Source organism: Dipodomys ordii, unplaced genomic scaffold, assembly GCF_000151885.1.
Source record: "Dipodomys ordii isolate 6190 unplaced genomic scaffold, Dord_2.0 Scaffold130, whole genome shotgun sequence".
Lineage (NCBI taxonomy): Eukaryota > Metazoa > Chordata > Mammalia > Rodentia > Heteromyidae > Dipodomys > Dipodomys ordii.
Window position 1 is genome coordinate 1,388,268 of NW_012267346.1, and position 16,739 is coordinate 1,405,006.

Below are 16,739 nucleotides of genomic sequence, written 5' to 3' on the forward strand. Positions count from 1 at the left end.
AATTATAAGTATATGTCTTCATAATGTATATATTTAATATGAATATTAATATATGAATATTTTAACTTGAAAATGAAATTTTATGATTCCATATCTATAAGCATACTGTACTTATTCATTACTAATGCAATTCCTTAGAATAAAATGTTGGTTTTTTTCTTTTTTTTTGGGGGGGGGGAAACACAAAAATCAAGATCAATTGTATGTCTTATAACTAGAGCATTGGTATTATGTTGCTTTCTTAGACTATAAAATAATAAAGACATGTAGCATTTATTATTGGCAAAAGTAGGCAAATATGAGCTCACAGAGGAAGATGGTTTACTAGAACTTGATTTGATCCAGGAAGGATGACTATGTGTGTTAAATAGCAGAAAAAAAGGAGAGAAGTCATTATAGGCTAAAAGAAAATAGAGCCTACACAGAATGAATATATTCTCCTACTAGAGAATGAAGTGACATATTGGCAACACTGAATTCTAGTTGTGGAATTGAAGGATTAAAGTGATATGTGGCATTCCTGTGATTTAGACTATTGTGGACAACGTGGTCTTGAGACTAGGAGATCAGTTTGAAGATGAAGAAGTTGAAGCTGTTCACCCAATTCAGAAAAGAGATAGAATCTGATACTTTTATTTTCATTTAGGATGTTTACTTCTACCCTGTAGAGAATACTTACATTTAAATCAATGCTCCAACCTCTGTTATGTTAGCATTATCTGCAGAAAAGTTACACGCATTATGATGCTACTTATGTGACAAGTCATCCTCGGATTTCTATTTTTCTAGGATTTTCTCTGTGATTTTGTTCAGTTTTTGCAATCATTAGTTTTATGTGTGATTTTGGGTAAACCATTAATATCCAGATACTTGGTCGAATCATCACTCTAGACAGATGTTGATAGGAAGGCATTTTTCAAGTCATGTAATTTTTAAATGAAAAGAGCCTGAGTACTGTCGATGACCCACCATAGTGTGAAGATAACTCATCCAGTTAGTGGAAGGCCTCAGGAGTCCTTAGTGGAGTTAAACTGTGACTCCACAAAGTCTCTAGCCTATTGGTCTATGTAGCAAATTTTAGACTGACCAGCCCATTCATATGTTCGTGTTCATATTCATATATGTGTGTATGCTAAATATTTTCTAGAACCCTGATTCTAATAGTTTTTTTCACAGTTTATCTGGCAATATCTTTTAACATGAACTTAAAAGTTGCTCGTATTTTTCTGTCTTGATCCCAATCTCCCTCTGTTATTTTTCCTCTTTTTCACTCTTGGAATCTAAATCTAAAAGATCTAGCTATCTTTCGATCTATTGATCTATCTATCTATCTATCGATCGATCAATCTGTGTGCATTTGATTCTTAATATCCTTACCATAGATTAGAACTTTCACAAAAGTCATATCCCTTTTTTAATTCTTTTTTCTGAATTCAGCATTGTGACCTATTCATGGAACCTCTATTCCCTTCCATCTTGCACATCAGTCTAGAGGTTTCTTCATCTAAAGATATAAAAATAAAATTAATTATTACTCAAAATTGCTTTGTTATACTTATTCTGTGGAAGCATGTGGAGGTTTTCTTTTCTGATAAAACAGAGAAAGCATGTTCCTAGAATCTGCTGCAGATAAATCACTTACCTCTTAAAACAGTAAACACAGATAGTAATCATGTTAAAAATAAGAGCCGCTTCTCTCCCCTTAAAGCCAGCATTTATAATCATTGGGCAGCAAATTCTGTTCTATTTTGGCTTTGATTTCCTGGTCTGTTTCTGACCATATAAACTAATTTCTTGGATTTTTGCTTGGATCTCAAGTAGTATGCTAAAAAGGAGGATATACCTGGGGGTGTGGTGGACATTTAACTGGGTTTGTGTTTTTCTGTATAGTTTTTGCAATTTTGAAGTAAATGCGTGTTCAAAATCAAACAGTGTGAGGCAAAATAGAACAACATTCAAATAATGATCATTATTACTTATAGGTGCTTTCCTGAAGAATGTGTGCATGTGTGAGCTTGTATGTGCCACACACACACACACACACACACACACATACACACACAGACAGAGAGAGAGGGACAGAGAGAGAGAGACAGAGAGAGTAAATTCTTTTTTTAAACACATTTTTTATTGTGAAAATACTGTACAGAGGGGTTACAGTTACATGAGCAAGGTAATGAGTACATTTCCTATCCAGCATTGTTGCCTCTACCATCCCATCCCTCCCACATCCTCAACTATATTCCCCACCCCCATCCCCTCCACCCCTATTCCCCCCCCCCGCCTAAATTGTAAAGTTTGTTTTTCGACATAGCGTCTTGTACATCTCATTGTTGCAATGGGTCAGTCTGTATCCCTATTTAAACATTTTGTTTTTTTCCCTTCTCTTCCCCAAATTATACCATCAAATACAGTGAAAACAGGGGTTATACCAAGGAGGAGGGATATACAACGCAACAAAAAAATCAAAATCCTGACATTGAGTACAAATAAATTTTTTACTGCATTCTTACTTATCAGACTGCTTTTATCTTAGTTATTTTCAGTACCTCCTTCATCCTTTCCTACACTTGAACAGAATGGCTAACATTTTTAAGATCCAAAAACTTAGAAAGGACCTCTGCTTAAATGTACAGAATCTTGACTGATATGGTGTTTTTGTTTTAAGCCAATAGCATTTGGAATGGTTTGTTATGAAGGAATTCCACAAGAGAAAGATATTATATAAAATATTTGTTATAGAACACAAAGAAAACATTATTATTAAATAAAAAATCAATTAAATAAATATTTGTTACATAAAATATATGAAGACCAAATATTTTGATCTTTATTGTTATAGTACTATGAATGTACTTAATTGTCTTTAATTCCAACACTAGATCCCCTGTTGATTTCCATACAATGGGACTATTGAAAAAGTTCAAGTAGCAAGAAGCAGAGAATTAGACAGAGAAAACCCATTTAAATGAGTAATTACTAAAACATGGTAAATTCTAGTAAAGAGGTGATTTTTTTTTAATTTCATAAAGCATCTGTTACAAGCCAGATATTACACTAAGTATTAGGAACAGATACAAGTAGATTCCTTGTGACCAACTAATAGAGGATACAGATTTTAAAACAGATATTTCTGATATAAATTGGCCAGGGATAGGCCAGAAGGATGAGGTTGTCAATGTATCAGTGGCAAATGCAAATCACCTGGCACAGAGTGCTGTAAAACACATGCTAACTGTGTGTAAAACCCCACCAGTCTCCTGCAATCATGTGGCAAGTTTCATCATCAAAGATGGCTCCAACATCTTCCAGCCCAGGGCCCTTTGACATTACGACTTCTTTACCAAGAGGGAGAGTCACATCACACATCTTTTGAAAGTAGACTGTTTTCAGCACTCAATTGCAACCAAAGGAATGTGGTAGCAACAGCGACATGAGAGTGAACCAAGAAAGGTCTGGCAGGGTCAGCCTGGCTCTCCTACAGTATTAGTTTTCCAACTGTTCCATCTCCAAAGGCTTTTTCTAGAAAACAGATGCTCTGTCTGAGCTGAAGCCATCGTCATGGCTGGCCAATCATCCTAACTGCACAGCTTTTGACTCATCCTAGCTTATCCCCTGGATAGAAAAGTTAAGAATTCTCCAGATGATTTCAACTCCTGAGCAGTTGAGTCAACCTCAGACCCCTGAATTTTCCAAGCGAAGGCTCCTCATGCCCAGAAACAAGCCATCTCCATTACATTCTGTTGAAAATCTTGGCACCCAGAATTTATGAATGTAACAAAATGATTATTGTTACATGCCATGCTTTGCTGTGGTCCTTTACATTGTACTAGTGAATTAGAATAGATGGTGGAGTCTGAGAGCCACTTTTACAATGAATCCTATTGTTTTTTTGACTTGTATATATATTGAGACTACAAGAGTCCTGGATGTAAACCTTTCAGTCAAGATTCCTTGATGCAAACCTTTCAGTTAACTCAAATACTGAGAAAGAAATGTATCATTCATTAATTTCTGAATTCTAAGCACAGCATTTTGGGAGACTGTAGCTGACTAAAATGTTCTTTTTCTACCTTGTGTAAAATTATCAGTTTACTTGCTTGGCAGTATTTCATTTCTTCTGATGAAGGCCACTTCACTTCAGATTTAGTGCAAATGGAAACATTGGGAAAACTGATTTACTTGATATTCATATCATAAATCTGTGAGAAGTAACATTTTTGTTAATCATTACGAGAAGACAATGCCTTGGTATGTTTGAAGATACTGGCTACCTCAAATACAGTGTGGTTTGAGGCTTTTTAATCACTAATTAGAATGTATAGAAAGAATTTGTTTATATTAAGATGATTTTGAGGAAGATGTACTATTAAACTCTTAAGTTCTTCCACATTAGAGTCATTAGATCTACTGGTTGTTAACAATTGAACCATGTATAATTCAAGATTGGCAACTTAAACATTGTCTAAGAAAGATATTCATTTTAATTATGTGAATTGAAAGAGGCACTTTTTTCTATTTTTCTATCACAGTAATTGAGAAATCACTAAAAATTAGAATACAGTTTCATTAAATTTAGAAAGGGATAAAAAAGAAACCGTGTTAATATCCAAAACATTTCTTTTCTTAGACTGTCTTGACAGATGAGATAATTAAACTTGAATCTGTGGTTGTAAAATAGGTGACATAGAAGGAAAACAAGGAGGTGCAATATGTGTTTAATTAATGGATGCCAATTATAGCTCAGTCAGAATTGAATGTGTGTCCTAGGAAAGCGAGAGGACTAGTTACAAGAGGTCAAGAGTTGGAACTTGAGGTACTATATCTATATAAGTCCACTGCTTCTTGGAGGCAAGCTGGGCATTATTAAACCTACACAAAGAACTTTAATTCTCCCCTACCCAACTCCAAATCTCCTAGACATATTGCACAATCCAAACTTGAAAATCCTGACAGTGGAAACCTTTTGTCTGCAGGGAAAGCAGGCTTCTCAATTGCTAACCTTTCGAAATTTCACAAACTTAGTAAAATAAAAGGATTTGGTGGGCAGAAAGGAAACCCAAGGTTCAGGAAATCTCTCCAGGTGGCAGAAAAACCCGTATCACTTTCTGTCCCAATCTCCAGATTGCTCTATCGTTTTCTCCCAGACCTTCCATGAAGCAAATACAGTATCCATTTTTGGAGGAACCTCTCAGAGTTTACCTGCATGTGTTAGTCACAAATTTAAGACAAGACCAAAATGTTAAAGTTTGCTTCGAGATTGCTTTCTTCCTTGCCCATCTGTTCAGGTGATGCATTGTTGAACTGCCTTAGCTCTTTTTAAATGAAGGAATAAGCAGAGAGTTGAATCAGTCCATGAGACGAGAGTCGAATCAGTTTTGTATGTAGTCCAGAGTCAAAGTGAATTGGAATACATTTATACTTTCCTATGTATCTTTGTAAGGCATGCACATATATTAAAAATGATAAAAAAAATTTTTCTCAGGATTTTTCCTGACAAACCACAGGAGGTTTTCATTGAAAGTTCAATTTAGACTCTCTTCGAGAGAGTCACACACCTCTAAGTGTTGGGATGAGAGAGTGCACATTTGCAGTATTTTTTGTTCCATTAAAATAATTTTTTTAGCTTGCTTGTCATTTCAGTCACCAAGCTCCACTAAGCTTTGCTAATTTTGTGAAATTTGGAATAGTGTTTTGCCACTTTAGAGATAATCCCTGAAAGCTTCCTTCTTGCAGATGGTAATAAATCATTCCTTCCACTAAAAGCCTCAATGTCATTTGAAATTTATTACACAGAGAGAGTAGTGGACTTAAAAGCCATTTCGTGTGTCTTATTACTTCAATCATCTAATTTATGGGTTTCAGCTGCAATTGTAGTCGGAAAAACTATTTTCCTTTCCCTGATCAATATGAGTCGGGTTTTGTATTCATTCCCCACTAACCTTTTCCTGCCCAATGTCACCCCTTGCCTCTCCTGGATTTTACATCCTGAATCCGCAGTCATTCTGCAGTTTCCCATCCTTCAAAGAAATGTAGGTCTGAAATGGAACAACTGTGCCAACAAGGCTGATGGAGATTGACTAAGCTTTACTAGCTCTTAGCTGAACTTGTCAAAAGATATCTTGGTTATTATTAGTTGAGCAATCTTGCCCTGGGGAAGGGGAAGCTGTCAAAAACTCCTATGCTTAATATGTACATCTCTGGATTCATGGAGTGGGTTTGAAGGGAACCGATTAAATACAGTATGAGGTAAGCCTAACCAATACACATTTCACACAAAGAAGGTAGGAATCAGTACTCTTTTTTGTTAATTGTGAAAATACCTTACAGAGGGGTTACAATTACATGGGCAAAATAATGAGTACCTTTCTTATCAAGCATTGTTGCCTCCTCCTTTGTTTGGAATCAGTGCTCTTGTCTGCCATATTGGAGATGAGATAGTTCCCTTTCTACAAAGAAAATTAATTTCTGTTGCTGTATGTCAGTTGTTGTCATCCTCGTGATAAGAGATAGAATTGATGTGTTGATCAGGAAAAGGAATGTAGGAAAGAAGCAGTCTCCAACAGCAGGCTTGAGGCTCACAGGAAAACTACATCCACAGTGGTAAGTAGAACTGATTGAATCTCTTGGACATCCAGAGTTTTGACACTGTTGGTCTAAACCTGCCACAGGACAGTGGTAAAAGACAACTGCACTGTTCTTTGATCTCCATAATGAATGATAAGATGCACACCCAACTATTCCCATCCAGGCATGAAACCCTTGTATGACACCTACTGTCATAGACAGATTCTTCTCGGCCTTTCATGCAAATCCCAAAGAAGATGTTCTCAGAAAGCATGGCCACAGTCCTGCTGAGATTCTCAGCATCTCCAGACTTCAGGGTTTGCTGTACCGTCCTAGTGATGCTCATTATGAAGTTCCCATCTCCTTCTTTTCATTTCTCCAGCTCCAACTTCTGCAGTCAAGCATTTGTGATTTATGGGAGATGGCAATGCAGTTACCTTTGTTTCCTCTCTCCTGTTTTGCTATTTTGAAAATGAAAATTATCTTTCATTACACTTAATCATCTATCTTTTATAACTCATAATAGTTATATCATGGTGTCCAGACAATTTGTATCATCAATAAATATTATATGATAAAACTATCTCAACAGGGATCCAAGAAACAGGACTACTGAAAACTCTGTATAAAAATGTGTCTTCATCTGAGAAACTTGGAAAAATTTCTGTAACATCGCTTGGATGTATTATAATAAGTTTTGCTTTTATGTAAGTATCACATATATTTTCAGGGGGTCATTTAAAAAATCGATCTCCTTTTTCATTACATCATAAAATTAACAGGCTTTAAAAATGGACACAACAATCTGGGCACCAGTGACTCAAACTTGTAATCCTAGCTACTCAGAAGGCTGAGATCTGAAGGTCAACACTAGCCTGAGCAGGAAAGTTGGTAAAACTTTTTGTCTTTAATTAACCACCAAAAAGCTGTAAGTGAAGCAGTGACTCTACTTGATAAAGCGGAGAACACCAGCTTTAAGAAAAAAGGCTAAGGGACAGCATCCATACTGACACACACACACACACACACACACACACAATTGACACAACCAACTCAATTTATAAACTGTGAGAAGTTAACTATTCCCAACAACCTTCACTTACGAGCAGCATGCATCTTTTTTCCTTTATGTTCGAGGTGTCCCATCTGGGTACATGAATTTAGCTTTTCTATATTTAAATCAAACTTCTCAAATTTCTTGCTCATAGGCACTTGGACCACAGATGCTCTTGTAGGCTAAAATTATTTAAAATTATTTCTTGCTAAAAATTTCTAGCAGGCCACATCTAGGGGACTATTAGTAGAAGCAAATTAGTGGTATCGAAATATCTTTTTTTTGACTATAAATAGTCAGAAATTTAGGGAATGCAGAAAAAAAAAGAAAACAAAATACGAATGGTAGTTTCACTATCCAGGAGTAACTACCCTTGACAGCTTTTTTCATTTGCTTCCCATCTCTTCTACTATATATACTTGGGGCATATAAATTTATTTATGCACCTATTCCTCTTTATTTATAGACAGAAGGGTGGGGAGAAGAGGCAGGTTTGATTTTTCCCAAACAATTAATCTGAGGTAGCTATACACGTCATCAGTTCACAAACACACTCCAGCTTGTTTAGTATGTCTTTACTTATTATTTTGTCTTATTCACTTTGCTATATTATTGGGGACTCAGAAAGGTCACAGGAATCTGCCCCACAATTTTCTACTGTTAATAACCCACTTAACTATTTGTTTGGGGAACACAAGAAGGTTACAATTGTATACTTCCTGCAGAAATAAGAGAAACACTCTTGACATCAAAATATAGAGAAATCTTTTAATTCTTGACCATGGAGACCTCGCAGATTTAAGAGCTGTTTGTCAAAGATGATCAGGTTTAGCCTTCCAATTTTATAGATGAGATGAGTGCATGCAAAGTCAATTTCTAATTCTGTGGCTCTAGTGATTCCTTTATAGCTTCTAACTCAAATCTAAACATAAATTATAATGAAAGAGTGGCTGTAAAATTCTCAATTTTGTAGAGTTAAAATGAATCCATGAAGATGCCTTGATTGATTGTTTATCTGATTTGTAAAGGGCTTTCTTAAGCTACAGATTCATTTACACAGCTATCTAATTATCTGTCTGTCTGTCTGTCTGTCTGTCTGTTTATTGTTGCCAGTACTGAGTGAGCAGAGTTCACCTCTTATGAGCAGGTGCTTTATATGTTAGTATAAAGTGTTTCTTATTATCACAAAAGAGAGAATTTGGTGTCTGACAGATCTAATGTCCATTTGGGCATTTGTTATGTAAGTATAAATCTTAAGTTTTTTTACATATGAAATGTACTTATCATTTGTACTTTACAGATGCATAGAAAAATTCATTTTTTTCATATTTATTGAGAGTTAACAGTGTGGCTTGTCTTTTGGACCAATTTCCTTTAGACTCATTTCAAAAACATTAAGTACACACAGGACTCATGACGTATACCGCTCATGAAAGTTAGCGGGAAAATAGGCGTGGTGTTCAGGAGCTGGAGAATGAGCATGCACATGAAGCGTTCCTTTTTATCATTGGAGTACTTTTGCTGTCCCTCAGGTTACTGAGCTCAAGCTGAACGATCATTTTCACATACCCCAGTATACATCATTGCTGTATTAAGTCATCTTACCTGTTTACATCTTACCACTTTGAGCTCATTAGTTGTTCTGTATTGGCTATTGCCTTATCTGTGTGGCAATAGAAGATGCCTGACAAGGACAACACCAACTCTCGACCCTCAAGTCATCATTAATACATCAAACCACTTTTTCTCTCTGAACTCAAGAGCATGAATCAAGCAGCTATTACAAATCAATCAGCACTGTCATACTAGATAAAATCTGATTATCTGAGCTCTGGATTTCAATCAGCCACTGTACTTCTGCCAGGGAATAGAAGGCTAAAGATTTCAATGCAAGACAGACTTCAGAATCGACAGAAAAACCTCAAGAATGATCTTTCTGTCACCTCCAACTTTCTAAGCAACAGTTCCCTGAGGTAATAGTAAGTGTCAATTGCCTCTGTATATTCTCAGACATCTTTAGCAATCTACTATTGTAAAAAAAGGATAATTATAAGTGACAACCATAAATATGTTATTCAGTAGAACTTTCCACGATGGAGAAAATACTCTGTTGTCCAATATGGTAGCCACTGGCTACTAAGTCCTTGAAAAGTAGTGATTGCAATTGAGGATCTGAATTTTAAATTTTATGTACTTGTCACAAATGTAAATAGTACATGCCACCAACAGCTATATAGGCAGGGAAATTCTGTAGAGTACTTCCAATGAAGGTTAGTTAAATGCTCTGACTAAAGGATATATTTCCCTCTTATTATAAGCCTACTTAAAATATGTGCTATGGCTGGACACCGGTAGCTCATGCTTATAATCTGAGGCTGAGATCTGAGGCTTATGGTTCAAAGTTGGCCTGGGAAGGAAAGTCTGTGATAAATATGTGAAATATAAAATGTGGACTGGTCCATAAGTAACTATGCATGTGAATCTATTCACAAAACATAGACATGGTATTTGTTTTAGATAATCTGTTGTTAAAAATATGTAGGTAGAGCCCACCTATGAGTTGTGAGATCCTACTGTTTTAAATAAATCTGTCTTCTAGTTTTGTTCTGATATCATTCAGCATATAGGAAGTACTCAAACTTCCTGGTTGTTGTTAAGAATGGAGAGTTTATCACGTTCCCGTACTTACTTGAAAAGTCATTAAAAAGTTTACTGAGGGATTGTGATGAATAGAAAAGAAAAGATGACTTCTTTAGCAAGCAATCACTTTCTAGACCCAAGATTTCTCTTGGCTAATCATCATACTAAAGGAAACAAAAGGAAATAAAGCACATACTTTAACCTACCAGTATTTCATATATATATATATATATATATATATATATATATATATATATATATATATATATGTCCAGAAAAGTAACATGGAAATAAAAGTAACATGGAATATCAAAATTATGATCAGGGTTTTTTTTCTTGTTATTATTTTTTACTGTATTGCTAGGCCATCTCTGTGTGAAGGCGGAATTCCAAGGAACAAGTTTTTTAAAACTCAAAGTGACCCAAATATCTGTTTCTTTTATAGAGGGTACTTTAGTCATCAGCAGCAATGCTGAAAATAAATGTGAAGCTGGATGAGGAAATAAAATACTTCATGGATGTCTTCATATCTGCAGTTAATTTTGTTGAAGAGGGTAGTTACATGTGAAAACAATTAACATGAATCTTCGACTAGATGTTCTGTGCTCTGTAACTACACAGTAGTCTTGGAACTCTCATATGCTTGGGTAGAAATCCGTTTTTCCACTGAACAGCAGCAGGATAGTGAAAAAAATCTAAGCAATATTTTCTGTGAACTCCCACTTCTCCATCAATTAAGAATGTGAAGAGGCATGCACCAGTGACTGACGCCTATAATCCTAGTTACTCAAGAAGCTGAGATCTGAGGATCGTGGTTCAAAGCCAGCCAGAGCAGGAAAGTCCGTGAGACTCTTATCTCCAACAAACCACCAGAAAACTGGAAGTGGTGCTGTGGCTCAAGTGGTAGAGTGTTAGCCTTGACCTGAAGAGCTGAGGGACAGTGCCCAGACCCAGAGTTCAAGCCTCACAACTGACCAAAATAAAAAGAATGTGAAGACTTGTAGGTCAATTTTAAGGATCCACTTATAGTATTGATTATTAAGTAACATATGATGCTTTGGCATCTACTCTTAGCATGTTACTCCCAGAGACTCTTTTGCCTATTACTGTTGTAGCCTGATCCTAAATTCTAAGACAAGAACTTAGCATCTCAACTATATTCCTGTATGGTTTGTACATGACGCCATTAACATATAAGAGGGTTGAAATCTCTAATAATAGATGATCTTTCAAAATGTTATTTATAGCAAATAATTCATGTTGGCAGTAGATGAATAACCTGAATTTCTTAGGAAATTTCTGTCTTCCTAACCTTGTACTTGGCATTAGATAGACCAATATGAAATATTTCATGGTAAAATATGAATCTTTTACCAACTTGGAGCTGTGGGTTAAAGAAAATCTGATTCCATCCAACTTTCCAAGGAAATTACACAGTAATCTGTACAGTTTTGATGATTGCTTTTACTGAGTGGTAAAGGTAACACAGAAAAGGAAGATTGAAGCCTTGTATTATGGTGGTATAATTGACAGACTCACAGTGGGGGAAAAACAAACAAGACTTCCACAACTTTTGTTTGGCTTCATGTTTTCAACAACCTGACAGGTGGTTTGTATCTGACTGTGGTCTGGGAAATAATAGTAAGCATTTCCATTTGGTAAAAAGCCAGTCAAATGACACAGTGATTTCATTTCTTCATGATGGACAGACACAGTGAAGAAAAAGTAAGGTTGATATTATGAGGAGTGTACTCATCCTGGTGAGTTCCGTTGCACGGAATTTCTAATCCTCATTGTGGTGCTACTTTGCGAAACGTCTACTACATGTCATGGGAATAGTCTTGGAAAGATTTGTAGTTTCTGTTTTGACTGTGTGCATGAAGACCATCATAACTTGGTTTTTATCATTTTTGTCTGGTGGTAGTATTAAGTTCTGGCATTACTGTGAAGATTACAAGCTTATTGGCTTAAAATAATACCTCTCTTTTCTTTGAAGTTCTTGAGAAACCAGAAGTCTGTGTGTAAGGTGGATTAATCGCTATCTCTACTTTGGAGAGTTTCACAAGACTCATTTTTTTTTGGATTAAACAACAAGGGAAGAATACACAACTAAATTCATTCACTTTGTTGTATGATTTAGATACTTGTGGTTACAAGACTGTGGTCCCTCTTCTTTGCTGGTTATCAGCCAAGGCAGCCCTTAGCAGCCAGAAAATCATTCTGTCACCTCTGCATGTGACCATGCACTTCAAAGCCAGCAAAGGATGCAATGTGAGATCTTCATTCTGTCATCTCCTACCTTCCTTTCTGCTATGTCTCTGACAACCCAGTTCTCTTCCTTCAAAGGGTCACTGGGTCCACCCAACACCTCAGAAGTATCTCTTAAGATTTTTAATCTTTTGCTATAGAGGATAGCACATGCATAAGTTACCGAGATCTGAATGTAATGTTCATCAGGGGAAGAATTATTTTGCTTGCCAAAGTATTTACCAGGTTAATAGCTTATTAACAGCTATTATTTATTATTGTTATTATTAAAAGTTTATTACTATAGTTTAAGAACTCTTTCTCTCTCTCTTTCAAATTCTTCATTTTGTTTAGAGATCTGGAATATTGAAAGACAGGAAGAGATTTTTATTTCTCTCTGTAATAGTATTCTCTTACAATTTTCCAATCAAGTACAGCATGGACAGCTGTTACTATATCTGGAACTGCTTCACCTCTGGGAAGTAATGGGCAAAGGAAATTGGACATTTAATATAATTAACTAAGAATGCCAGTAGATGTAAAGGTGATTCCTTAATTTCATCCATTGTTACAGTTTTTGATTAAGAGAAAGAAAACAGGAAACAATTAGTAAGACTTCCATTTTTGCAAGAACACCTAGATGTTAATTACCAATAGGCATGGGATATGGGAGTTGCCTAAAGTCTTTTTCACAGTTCATTTGAGGGTGAAAAATCTTACCTTAAAAATTGGTATGGGACCAGGTTACATACACAAATTTTTGCTTCATTTGATACCAGTGACATTAGAACACTGGCCATTTATTCTGTGTTAGTCTACTCAAGCATATTTTTTCTAGCATAGTCTACAGTAAAATTTATCTAATGTCACTTGTTTTAATACATGCTTTTATTTATTTTAATACATAAAATAAGGTTTATAAATCTTCCTCTGATAATCATATTGCCCTCATCCCTCTGGCTTTGAAATATAGTAGTGTCATTTTCACTTTATTAATAAGCATTATTCAATTTCCATTTTGTTTTCCTGCTTAGTTCATTAATTATTTATACATGGAAAGAATTTCAAAGATATATGGAGTTGAGAAGGAGGGAGCTGTCTAATAATATTGTATACCATTGTGAATATTTAGCAACAATACTGCATGTATAATTTGCTGAGACTTTTTTTAAATGTCTAGAACATTCTTTGTAACACAGGGTCTGTGTGTTTGAAGAGAATGTATATAACTTGCTTTTGGAAGCAAATTACATCAGACTTGGTCATTATATTGCTCAAATTTCTCACATATTTGCCTTTTGTTTTCTTTGGCCTATCAGTGTATGAGAAAATTTTGTTATAACTAAGGATTTGCCTCTTTCTTTTTATATGTATCTGTCATGTTTATTTTTAAACTTGATTGGGCTTCTGCTTTTGTTTGATGCTTTTTCTATATTACCTTGCTTTCTCATTGTTTCATTTTTTTTCCTCTGATTTCTTTGGACTTTATAATCATTTCTTTTCTCTATCTTTTCCTTTTCTGCTTTAAAAACTATTCATTCAATTAAATTGTTTTCTTTATATTTTAAATGCATTTTCTACACTTCGAGTCTCTTAATAAAGTCTGATGTCACTTAGTTACATTCTCATCCTCGGAAGAATAATTTTGGTTCTGTGCTTTCTATTCACAAATCTCTTCCTTCTTCCCAGAATCACCTGACTAACCCATGTTACATTTCAACTTAATACCTGAAACTTTTGTTTATTATCAATATTCATTCAGACACCTCAGTGGGCATAAACTGTTCATGTATTGCTTACCATTACATTATTCACATAAATTCTTTCTTTTGGACTTATTTTAATTCTTTTAAAATTTCATTTTATGTTCTTTAGGTAGTTGTACAAAGGAGTTGCCATTCAACAGAGGTTTATGAATACAGTGCATCTTGATCAATGCCATCCCTATTCATATTCTTACCCACCCTCACCTCACTTTTCTTAAGTTTTAGGTCATGCCTTTTGCCATTTAACAAAGCGCTGTATACAATGCATCTTGATCTGTGTCATCCCTTCCACATCTTCCCCCATCTCTGTTCCAACCACTCCTCCCTTATTTTCTTCAGTTCTGTGGCATGTACAGTGCATTCTTGCCTGCATTCTACTCATTTCTCTCATTCATTCTTCTACCTCTCTCCTCCACCCCTCCCCCCCAGGATTTATTTCCTAGTATTCATTTTATTAGGGTTTGGCTTAGTTTTTCTAAAGAATTATAGTACTGTTCTCCATGGATTCAGTTATACTTCAGTTAATTCATTTATAACCATTTGGGTGCCACCCATTGTGCTTATTCTAGATTTATAGGCACATTCTAGTTCCCACTAATAAGGGAAACCATGCAACCTGTGCTTCTCTGGGTCTGGCTTACTTCAGTTAACATAATCCTTTCCAAGTCTTTCCATTTGCTTTCAAATGGTTCAATGTCATTCTTTCTGATGGATGAGTAGAATTCCATAGTGTGTGTGTGTGTGTGTGTGTCTCACATTTTCTTTATCCATTTGTAACTTGAGGGGCATCTGAGCCAATTCTATATCTTGGCTATGGCAAATATAGTTGTAGTGGTGGCTTTAGTGTATCCTTGTTTGTGCTTTATTGGATAAATGTTCCAAAGTGGAATTGTTGGGTCATAGAGGGGTTCTATGTTTAGTCTTTTGAAGAGCCTCCATACTGCTTTCCAGAGTGGTTGAACAAATTTACATTCCCACCAGTAGTGTAGTAGAGTTCCCTTTGGACCACATCCATACCAATATTTGTTATTTTTATTCTTGTTAAAATATTTTATTTAGAAATTCATTTTCAAGGGACTTTAATAAAATGGTTGAGTATTCTATAATATTAAAAAACCATTTGTTTTGTATTACATCTTCCATAGTATATTTTTTCCAAGTTTGTTTTTTTTATTATTTATATAGTTGCCATTCAAAAAGTAGTTTATGAATACAGTGCATCTTGATCAGCGTCATCTCTTTCACTATAGTTTACTTTCACTCCTCACGTTTTAGTGCACATCATATTGAGGTTTAAATCATTTTCTCTCTGGATTTCAAATGGTTTCTCATTGCTTTCCCTGAATTCTGTGGTATAGAGAAGGCCTGGAGCCATTCTCGTTCATATTTCTGAAGTTAATCTTTCTTTTCTCTCTGGAGGATTTAATAATTTTCTCTTTATCATGTTTGTGCTCAGATATTTTGAGCAATGCTTTATGTTTTTCTTTCTTGTCAGTAAACACTGTTAATCTGATGACATTTTATTTTGCCCCTCTTCCAGGAAATTCCCAGCCCCTACTTTTTTCTAACATTGTCTCTTCTTCTTTGATTATTTGCTTCTAGAAATGGCATTAGAATATATTAAACTGCATATCTATTCCAACTCTTAAAATTTCTTCTTAGCTTTTCATTTTCATCCTTTTGAGCCACATTTAAATTAATTCCTCAGTCCAGTTTTTCAAGGGACTCAGTTTTTTTGTGAGTATTTACTGAAGTTTTATTTTTGCACTTGCAAAATTAGGCTAGTTAAAATTCGACATTCATAACACATCAAAACCATTGCTCTAACAAGTTCCATTTTTAAATTTTGTCTCCACAATAAACTAAATATCTGTGAAGATGTGACCAATGACAATAACTGAAACATACACAATATCTCCTACAAGTGTTTATCTTGTTTCTCCCTTATTTAGTCTCTTTGTTTCTCTAACCAAACTATTCTTAAATTTTGTCCTTATTAAAATTTTCTTTGGAAAATGTTCAATCATACACAGAGATACATGCCTGAAATAAACGGTCTACTTTGCTTTATTAAAAGAATATGGATGTATGCAATGTTGTTTCATTCATTACATTTCTGAGATTTATACATGCTGTTGAACTGTTCGCACCCATTCATTTTACCCTATATAATGTCTTATTATATGTCCATACTGCTACTTCTTGACCTATTAGTACATTAATGGCATTTATGTCATTTTTATTTTAAAAAAGGTAAGGCATTGAATACAGAGAGATTTCATCTTGTCTACTAGAGGCATGGCACTTGTTTGGGAGACCTGAGGCAGTCATGAAGATGACTGCTGGCTTGCAGGAAACCTCACGGTATGGGAAACATTGGGGAAGATAATGCCAATGGTCTCAGGTGCCTGCAGCAGCAACTGGGATAGCCAAAGGAGAATTGTCAGAAGGTCTGTTTCTATTTT